Consider the following 11,228-nt stretch of genomic DNA (forward strand, 5'->3'; position numbering starts at 1 on the left):
ATATTACATATTCAGGGCATTAGAATTGTTCTGAATGATATTGCAATAATGGATACAGACCATTTTAAATTTTGTCAAAACCTATAGAAGTGTATGGTTCAAAATGTAAACCATAATATAAACCATTGACCATGGTTAGTAGCAATGCTTCAACCATTTGTAACAAATGTACCATGAGCAGGAAAAGGTTATTAATAGGGAAGTCTGGAAAAGGGGAAGGGCATGGGGTATATGAGAATCCTCTATATTTTCTATGTGACTTTTCTGTAACCTGAAGCTTCTTTGAAGATAAAATGGAAAAAATAAGACACTGGGGGAATATACACAAGAAATTGTCACTGTGCATACAAGACAACAGATCTTACAGTGATGAAAGACACCATGTCTAAAAAAATTTTATATTATTTCAATTAAATTTTTTAATAAAAATTTTTAATATTTTATTTGTTTTTAAAAAACAATTATTAATTAATTTATTAATTTTTGGTTATTTTCATGATTTCATTCTTGGAGAGGTTTTTGATCATGGAAGAGTCACAACAGTGGCAGAGGAATATCACTGGTGTGGGGTATGGGTGATGGGGGGATGTGTGGGGAGGGGTGCATGCCTCTACACATATGCCTCTACACATATGAATATGTTCAAGTACTTAAGAGGCATTGGTTCAGTGGGTGGAGACCCACACAATAACTGGAAGAATATTGAATTCCCACTTGGGAAGACCTGCTACTTTTCCAAGCTTATTTAATTGTAAAGTGTGGCCCCTGGATGTGTTGGAGTCATTGAAACGTTAAAGGAAGACATGCAAATTCTAAGATTTTATTTAATAAGACTCTTCCATGCTACCTGGTTTTTCCTTTCAGCTATGTCAGGAGCAGACATAGTGGTTATGAACTAGCTCCCACCACCCAAAAGAGAACAACAAGCCGGGGAGTTGCAGGAAGGAAGTCAAAGGACTTTGGTTCCTCAAGATGACCTCATGGAGCAAAGACATGTTCCCTGTGTCCAGCTGATTATCAATTTGGACTTGATCATGAGAAAAATAACCTTTTTCACTTAAACCTCTGTTTTTTCAGTATATGCTATGGCAACCAAAACATTACCAAGAGTACTGTAGTGAAGATTAACTATAATTCAAATAATTTTTATGTTTTTGTAGGTATTTCTCATTTTTAGGTTAATTTCATCCTCCTTGCTTTCTATTTCTGGTCCAGGTTATATAAAAAATGTGACCTCTTTGACCACTGAAATAGATTTAGTTGGTGTTAGGGCAAATGACCTGAGTTATTAGCTGTTGAACTTATTGTGTTTGAAATTATTTAAATTACTATGTTCTATTCCAACTTCTCAAAGAGACATATAAACACACTCTATTTCCTTTCATTACTACAAGAAGAATACATCAGACATGTTTTGAGAGCAGTGGTGGACTGTATATATCTAAATTATCTATTTCCTCACATATGAAATTCATAATTGTACCAATTTGTTTTTAGGAATGCTTATACTTAAAGTAATTTTGGGTATATAATATTATTTACTTAATATTTAAGGCCATAATTAAATTCAATATGGTCTGTAAAGAGATCTATTTTAAGATTTTAAGAAGACATAAACACATAATTTAGAAAAAAGTCAATGTTTGAAATGTTACCTTAAACATGTGGATTCACAGATAATACTTTATGATTCCCTCTTCCTCTTAATTATATAGATTGCTCACTCTCAGATTTACTTATTTTGTATTTTTAGTAAATATCAATCATCTATGCTATGCAGATGCTTTAAATCATTTTGAACCATATATCCATCATTTAGCTAACCCAGTATCTAATATAGATGAACTCACTTTCTGGGCCCCATTCAATTCATTGTTGCTCATACTGTAGATTTGCTCCTGTTCTTGCATTTGCATAGCATCCTCCCCCAGGGGCTATACAACTTTAGAAAATTTGTTTCTCCCTTACCCAGCTCTGGTTCTTTCCTTATAGCTGTTGATAGATATGAGTTTCTCTGGCATGACTTCTTCCCTAAACGTGATTGCTTCAACTAGCTCTCCTTTCTTTTTTAATTTTAGATTTTTAGATGATAATGATAGCAAAATTCAGCTCATTCTCCTTGAACCTGTGATTCCAGGCCACATCACATTATTCTCTACAAAATTTCAACAGTCAGTGTAGAAATAAGAATGCCTTGAAAAATGGGGCAAAAGTGTAGGAATTCATTTAATCTCTGAGGAAATCTGTATTCTTACTAAAAGTGAGAAAATCATAATTTCTAGTTTTATGACAACATTTTTGCTTTATGTCTTATGCATTACATACTTATTAATAATGCAAATTTCATTTTCAAAAGTGCCCAAGTATGGGTAATAAGTGATGTTATTTAAAGGTCACAGGGTAAACCACCTTTAACCCCCATACCAATCCCATATGGACACAAACAAAACTTATCTCCCCCCCCCCATAAGCTCATTATATTTTCAGTTGCATCATAGTTAAGCTTTTCTGTAGCTTATAAAGTCATAGAATGTTTTATTATTAATTAACATCTCTCTTACAAATATAACAAGATCAAGTTTGGAAAATACCTGATTTGGCTAACCTTTATTTCTGATACCTTTATATAAGGAATGACATTCTACTTTCAAAGTTTATTCTCAATTCTATAGTTTTAGTGTAATAATTCTCCTAAATACACAGGAAACTAAAGAATCCTCAGACAATTTTGTCTAAGAATCAGATTCCAGAAAGGTCTTAAATAAATCATTCCCCTCAAACATTTATCAATACAATATATGTATGCTCTCAGAGATTTGCTGGAAAGACATATTAGCTTAACAATTTGTTAATATGTTACATAATCTTTAATTTCCTTAGTTTTATACCCCCATATCTTCTGAAATTCCCATTTTTGTAAACTTTTTAAATATAAAAATTGGGTAATTACATCTCTTTTAACATATAACTGGGATCTTTTCCTTTAGTCTACAATCATGTTAATAGAAAGACAAAATTTCCTGTATCTTTACACAAAGCTCTAATTTTCTAAATCAAAGCATATTCCAAAATATTGAGTATATTCTCCATGTAAGCTGGATTACTTAAGTAGTGAGCTGAAATTTGGTATATTATTTTATATTAGGTAGTTTCCTAAATTAATGTATTATTTCCTCCTTATTTTGTTCTACCTATAGTGACTTTAGGAGAACTTTGCTTTCACTAATACAGAATAGCTTTTATTAGACCAATCTTTCTTACACATAATAATTACGAACTCTGAAATGCAAAAGGGCTATGTCTTAGGAATAATGACTATGTATTATGACTGATAATTTGCAGAAGATTAAGAGTAATGACAAAATAGATCTGTCTCAAGAAATTACAGAACCAAGATTCCAGTAGTTTAGGGAGTGAACCAGTATTCTAGAATTTCTACAGTGTATTATGTTCTGGATAGTGTATAATAAACACTTAAAAAAAGGTAAATAAACTGGAAAGTCTAAACTATTACAAATAGAAAAATCAGTCAATAGAAATGTATCCTAAGATGACCCAAACTTTGAAAATAGCAGGCAAGAAATTTAAAGCAACTATTAACATTTGTGATCAAGGCTTAATAGAAAAGTGTCATGCTGAAAGAAACAATTGGGACTCTCAAAAGAAAATGAGTACTGTGAAGAGATCCAAATGAAATTTCTAGAACTGATATTCAAGGTAAAAATTCTCAAATGGCTTAAAGGCAAATTGGGGCCAGAAGAGGAGATGAATGATTTTGACAATACAGGAACAGAAATTATTCAATCTAAAGTACACTTAGAATGACTATTTTAAAAGACTGAATTGGGCCTATGGGACTTGTGTGGAAAGATCTATGAGAGAGAGGGAGGGAGGGAGGGAGACAGAGAAAGAGAAAGAGAGAGAGAGAGAAAGAGAGTGAGAGTGAGAGAAAGAGAGAGAGAGAGAGGGAGGGAGAGAGAGGGGGAGGGCGGGAGAGAGAGGGTGAGAGGGAGAGAGAGAACCCCCAAAGGAGTTGAAAGAGAGAATGGGACTAAAAAACAAATAAAGAAATGGCAAACAATGGGAAAACATGTTTGAGAACATTAAAACCACAAATCCAAGAAGGGCAGCAATCTTTAAGCAAGGTAGAGAAAAAACTCCACAAATAGGCTCAGCATACCAGACAGAGAAAAATCCAAAGAAATGATATAATTTTAAAGACAGAGAAATAAGTACATTACACATAAGGGAAGTATAATACGAATTATGGCCAACTACTTTTCAGAAACATTGAGACCAGAGGAAAAAAATGAAATCTTTAAGGTACTAAAAGAGAAGCTAATTATTTGAACTCAGAAAGAAGTTGAAAGAAATGAAAAATGTGACATAAAAGAAAAAAAAGTCTTGCTGATTTAGTGATACTGAAATGAATTTAATTAGTAAGTTTGAAGAACAGCTGAAGGGATTTTCAAAAAATACCAACGATTATTTTTAAAGGATGTAAATTATGAAATTAATTACAAGCCATCAAAGAATCAGAAAATACAAGGTAAAACAAAAGTTATTTTATAAAAATTTTACAGGCTATTGTTTTGCAAGTTCGCAATATCTGTAACAAAAACACATTTTTAAAAAATAGTATGGGTTTGGGGGGAAATGCACCAAATGTGAGATAAGGACTGCAGTTGGTAAAAATACTTTGACGATACTCTTGCATAGTTTGTAACAAATGTTTCACACTAATGCAAAGAGTTAGTGGAGGGGTGATGTATGAGACCCCTGTGTGATGTTATGTGTATTTATTTTGTAAGTTCTCAATCTTTACTATACATTTATTGTTATGTGTAGTCATGCATGAATGATACACTTCAATAAAAAAATAAAAATTAAATCAAATAATCTAATATTTTCTTTTAAACGCTCTGAAGAGTATGGAATAGCTGATAATGTTGTGTTATCTCTCATCATGATAGAGGGCTTAGCTATTTTAAATTGTCAAAAAACAAATGACTAATAAATAATAGAAAGAAAGAAATGCCATAATTAATTTTCTGGAGATGATACAATTTTCTACCTGAAAAAAACAGAAGAACAAAATAAGTATATGTTAATTAAAAACATATGTTTACCTTACAAATCTACAAATAATTTCTAATCATTTTATAGCAATAATAAAGATAGTTAAGTGTTTTCCTGAGGAAGAGGCAGAAAACCTAAATGCTACGCAAAGGTAACTTTATTTACTCAAACGACTTTGTGGTTCTATAAAATGATTGTAACAATTGAGCAATCATAAAAGAAAATAATCAATTAAAGATATAGGAATGAATGAAAATATATACAACCACTCACCAAATGGGGGGGCGGGGGGCGGAAACATAACAACTGATCTCTCAGGAGGCTGAGAAGTCCCTTTGTAATTGATCAGAGTCCCGACTGGAAAAACTTTCCCAGGAGGAGCATACTCTTCCTGGGTGAGACTTCAACTGGCAGCTGGGGGACCATCCCTTTTAAGGGGTACTAAAACTTCAGAACTCCTATGAGTCTTGAAACTCATGAGGAATGACCTCATCAAAAGTAACCGAATCCATCTGGTGAGGGGTGGTTAGCCCTCTGCAGGAGAGGCACATGTCTTGAGGGGTCTTTGTTCTATTCTATTTACGGTACACTGAAAAAGAACATGAACGTTTTCACCTTTTAGTTTTATAGGGGATACAAGCAGGATGTGCAAATACCATGTCTAGTGACTGGCTCCTGGTAAACATTTGTTTTTAGTTAATAGGTGGGGGGGGGGGGGTTGCCTGCATAGCAGTGTTACAGTATTACAAAGGACAACAGACAAGTTAATCATTCACAATTCTAGGTTAAAATAGCAGACAATTGATTAGAAAGCTTATGAATTCATAATTCTTAATAATAATTTTCTTATAGTATATGACAATGATTTAAAAAAACAAAATGTAGAAGACATTAAAAGTAATACTACAATACACTAAAATACTACATAGGAATATGCAAATAAAAGAGGGGGGAAACATCTCTTGAAATGGCAGCTCAAATTGTAAAGCTATCAATTTTTCTCCAATTTATTTAGACAAAATTGATAAGGAAACAAGGAGAAATTAAACAAGGTGAAATTAAAAAACAAGTTGCTCCTTATTCCAACATGTTAAAAAGTGTTATAAAGCTGACAAGGAAATTATACTGATTAGTAAAAGAACAAAATAAATACTCAGAAACTGATCACTGTGTATGCATGTGAGTGCATACACATTGATTATCCATGGTATTACTATATGAGAGAGATGGAATTACAAAGAGTAACTTCAAAAATTAGTACTTAATCTTTGTGGGAATTCCCCCCATTGGAAAGTCCCTAATGGAAGATGGTGCCTAGAGCTATCAAAATGGCGCCTGGGGCAATGACTCAGCATATACTGGAAACCAGCCTGTTTCCAGGAAAAGGCAACTGAACCGGAGTGAGCACAGACCTGCACAGACCTGATAAGGGCCTGTCAACCAGCACTAGAGCTCTGACATCCGTTTCACTCCGCCCAATATCATCTAATCAACCTCTTACACAGTCCTTCCCCTTTGAAATGCCCATAAAAGCTGTCACATTTCCTCAGTAAACCAGACCTGTGCTACCAAGCCTGTGTCTCCGGAGTGGACTCTGTGTGAGAACTTTTGCTCCATTCGCTGCTCACCTCGTTGCTGGAGTTGAGACTGCCGGGAACCTACTTTGGGTACCCTTTCCTATCTTCCTCTCTTATTTCTATCTCCTCTGAGTACTTGGGTGCGCCTTTTCTGGTCCGGCTCTTACTGACCCCCACCTCAGCAGGGTCGAACAGACGGCATAAGTGGCTGAGCAGGAGGTAAGAAGGGACTGTACGTTGAGGTAGCAAACCCCGAGGCTCCTTTCCCCCTCTATAAGAACCCTCTTTTCTGCCTCTCGGCCTTTGCCCCACAAACAGACATCCTTCTGGGAGTCCATCGTGATATAAGCAGGCCAATAAGAGAGAATCACTCAGTCCTACACAACGAACACACAACAAATCTTGATAAAACAGATCCTAGGAATAACAAATATTTAAACATAAGAAAATAACCAGAAGGCAACATCAAATTTATTTCGATGTTTGATTATTTAAGTCTGTAGTAAAAGCCTTTCAAAGGAAAACAGCAAACCAGAAAACATTTAACAGTATTACATTAGCACTCTTAATTTTAAAACATTTTAAAAAGTTTAAAAGGCCTACTCCAAATGAAGACTAAACTATTCCTTCCCTAACTATTTTACTGTAAAGCTTTACTATAAAATGAATTCACAAATAATAGGAAAAAGCAAAACAATAATAACAATATTCTTAGATGAAATGAATAAGCAATTCAAAAGAAGTTTGTGAAAATTTGAATTTTATTGAAAAATAAATAAAATGCAATTTAAAGCAAGTAGGTATGTTTAATTCATCCAATCCACAAATATTCAAATATGCCAAAGTAGGGAGTTGGCAATGACATGGGAAACAGCCATTTTCATGTACTGCTGCTGGGAGTGTACATCTGTTCAAACTTTCTGGAGGACAATTTGGCAACATAGAAGCTTTTATGTCTGACACGATCTGGATCAGTAATCAGTAGGTTAATTGAATAAGCATTCAACATTCTCTTCTAAACAATTTTCATTCAAGCAAAAGAAAAAAAAAACTGTGCTTATTCATCAACTTTTAGATACAGGACTATGCCCTTTTCTTTATATTTGAATCTACTGATTAGAGTCTACCCTTGTTTTATCTTTTTTCTTATAATAATGACACCTGCATGTGTGGACTACAAATTCTAATTTTAAAGTATTAAGAGTGTCTGAAAGCTACTTTCAAAGAAATCTGAGTTCAAAAATCTCTGGGATGTTTTTTTTTTTTTTTTTTTTTTTTAATTTTTTTATTTTTTATTGACTTTGTAATAATATTACATTAAAAATATATATGTGAGGTCCCATTCAACCCCACCCCCCCACCCCCCCTCTCCCCCCCCCCCAACAACACTCGTTCCCATCATCATGACATATCCATTGGATTTGGTAAGTACATCTTTGGGCACCTCTGCACCTCATATACATTGGTTCACATCATGGCCCATACTCTCCTCTATTCCATCAAGTAGGCCCTGTGAGGATTTACAATGTCCGGTGATTACCTCTGAAGCACCATCCAGGGCACCTCCATGTCCCGAAGACGCCTCCACCTCTCATCTCTTCCTGCCTTTCCCCATACCCTTTGTCCATTATGTCCCCTTTTCCCAATCCAATGCCACCTCTTCTATGTGGACACTGGATTGGTTGTGTCCATTGCACCTTTATGTCAAGAGGAGGCTCAGATTCCACCTGGATGCTGGATGCAATCCTCCCATTTTCAGTTGTAATCACTCTAGGCTCCATGGTGTGGTGGTTGTCCTTCTTCACCTCCATCTTAGCTGAGTGTGGTAAGTCCAATAAATCAGATTGTAGGTGCTGGAGTCTGTTGAGGCTCAGGATCTGGCTATCACATTGTCAGTCCAGAGATTCAAATCCCCTAAATATATCTTAAACCCCAACATTAACTGCACCTCCAGCACATTAGCATGGAAGTCTTATGAAGGGAGATCCCATCTGAGTCCAGATTCATCACACATAAACACCATTTCCAAAGAGGGGCCATCTGCCCTGGTAGTTAACCCCATCGGCCATGGCCATAACTCCCATGGGTCTCTTTAGCCCTCAAAGGAACCAATATCTGGGGGTTGTATCTGCTTTATCTGTCTCTCTGACTCTGCTCAGTTGTGCATGAGGGCAAACCTTCTGCCAGCCTCCAGACTCTTTTTTAGAAACTCGTAGCTATATAAACTCATTTCTCCTTTCCATTTCCCCCTTACTTTAGGTCAAACAGCATTTTAAAGTCATGGTATTTTATGTAGACATGGATATTCTGCTGATCCGCATTGAACCTTCCGTATAAGGTCATTTTCCAGTTGCATCATCAGTTGGTAGTTGATAGTGGTCCCTCGTTGCCAGGGAGGCTCATCCCCGGGTGTCATGTCCCACGCTGGGGGGAAGGCATTGCATTTACATGCTGAGTTTGGCTTCGAGACTGGCCACATTTGAGTAATATGAAGGCTGACAGAAGGAAATTCCCAGGCACAAAGTTGCTCTAGGCCTTGTTCTTATTTTGGGTTTATCAGCTCACAAGCATAGTCATTAGTATCAGGGGCTCACTGTTGAACCCTCACTCCCTCCCGGTCCCCACCACTGTACCTGGGAGACTGTCGCTGCTCCCCTAGGGACCACGACAGAGCACCACTGGCCAGGAACCCAGTACCCCCCCTACTGTGGTTTTTAATTGTTGCCACTATGAGTATATCCAAACATTACCATGCACCCTGGACATATGATCTGTACAGCTCCCTGTCAGTCATATATCACCTGTCATTGGTATCCCATACCAGTATCCCTCCATTGCCATTGTTGAAACACTCTGTGATCCAGAACTCCCCGAAATTTGAAGCCCAATATAATGTCATGGTCCCTTACTAGGGAATGGCATATAGCGATGGGTTTAAAGGATAGATAAAGAACTTGGATAAAGTTAGATAAAGAACTTAGATAAAGAATGTTGACTTGAAAAAATTCCACATCCTATCTTTTTCTTTCCCCCCCCCCCCCCTAATTATTCAGCTTTTCTTCACAGGAGTCCTAGACCACAGCAATGTATATATATAATATACAGCACTCCCACACATCCACCAGAAAACCTTTTCCCTTCCACAGTGATACTCTTACGCCCTATTCATATCATATTTACTTAAAGTGATGTACAGAGTCTGAGACATTAGCTTTCTAACAAGGTGACATCTGTGCTTACATTATGGTGCATACTTTAGGATACACAGTTCTTTACATTTTTAGTTATCCTATGTTTTACATTATGGTTTACATTATCAGTCTGTCATCTCCTATATGTTATGGTGTAATATTACATGTTTTATATCCATCCTTGTGTACTCTCAAGAAGCTCCTCTCTTACCCCCCATTTACTTTGGTTCCACACATTTAACGTCCATTTTCCCTTCCACCTTGGTGCCCTCAGTGATAGCCAACCTCCGTTTCCTGAGGAGCCACTTCCAGAGATAGATGGAATAGTGTTCAGGGCCTAACTTGCTCAACTGCCCCAATGCCCTGGGAGCCACCCTTTCTCTCGAGGGATACAGTTCCCTCTATTGGATGGCATTAGTCCTCCCCAGGATGTGGGTCCACCCCCACTCTCACTACTTGGGTTTCTACCCCATGGTGTCACCCACTCTGGCAGAATGAGCATTTAGACATTCCCCAGGAGCCTGTCCTGCATCAGACCCTCCCCTCCGAGCATTCTAAACAGGTAACCCTCTTTATTATATTTTGATATGATTTTCTCGGCATTTTACTCTCCACCAACACCTGACCCTCTCCTGGTTCGTATGCTACCCCTCCCTCCCCCCACTTTTGGGCAACGTTACCCACCCGTCCCTCCCCAGCCACCCTCAAACCCGCAAAGCCCCAAGCAAAGGCAACCCCTTGCCCCCCTTTTATCTCTTCTTTGTGTTCATACTTACCACCATCTCATCTTAAATTCCACCCCTGCAGACATCGGCTCATATCCTTCCTCCACCCTCCGATTTCCTGCAAGCCTATCGTTCAGTCTCTTGCTATCTAGGGCAGCTTGTTTATTTCATATCATTGAGGTCATGTAGTATTTGTCCTTCAATGTCTGGGTTGCTTCACTCAACATAAGGTTCTCAAGATTCATCCATGTTATCACATGTATTTGTAGTGTGTTTGTTCTTACAGCTGAGTAGTATTCCATTGTGTGTATATACCACATTTTATTGATCCACTCGTCTGTTGATGGGCATTTGGGTTGATTCCAACTTTTGGCAATAGTGAACAATGCTGCTATGAACATTGGTGTACATATATTGGTTTGTGTTCTTGTTTTCAGTTCTGCTGGGTATATTCCCAGCAGTGGTATTGCTGGGTCATATGGCAAATCTATGGCTAGTTTTTTGAGAAACCGCCATACTGTCCTCCAGAATGGTTGGATCCTTCTGCATTCCCACCAGCAGTGGATGAGTGTTCCCCTTCCTTCACATCCTCTCCAGCACTTGTATTCTTCTGTTTTTTTCATAGCTGCCAATCTTATGGGTGTAAGATGGTATCT

Source organism: Dasypus novemcinctus, chromosome 7 (assembly GCF_030445035.2).
Source record: "Dasypus novemcinctus isolate mDasNov1 chromosome 7, mDasNov1.1.hap2, whole genome shotgun sequence".
NCBI lineage: Eukaryota > Metazoa > Chordata > Mammalia > Cingulata > Dasypodidae > Dasypus > Dasypus novemcinctus.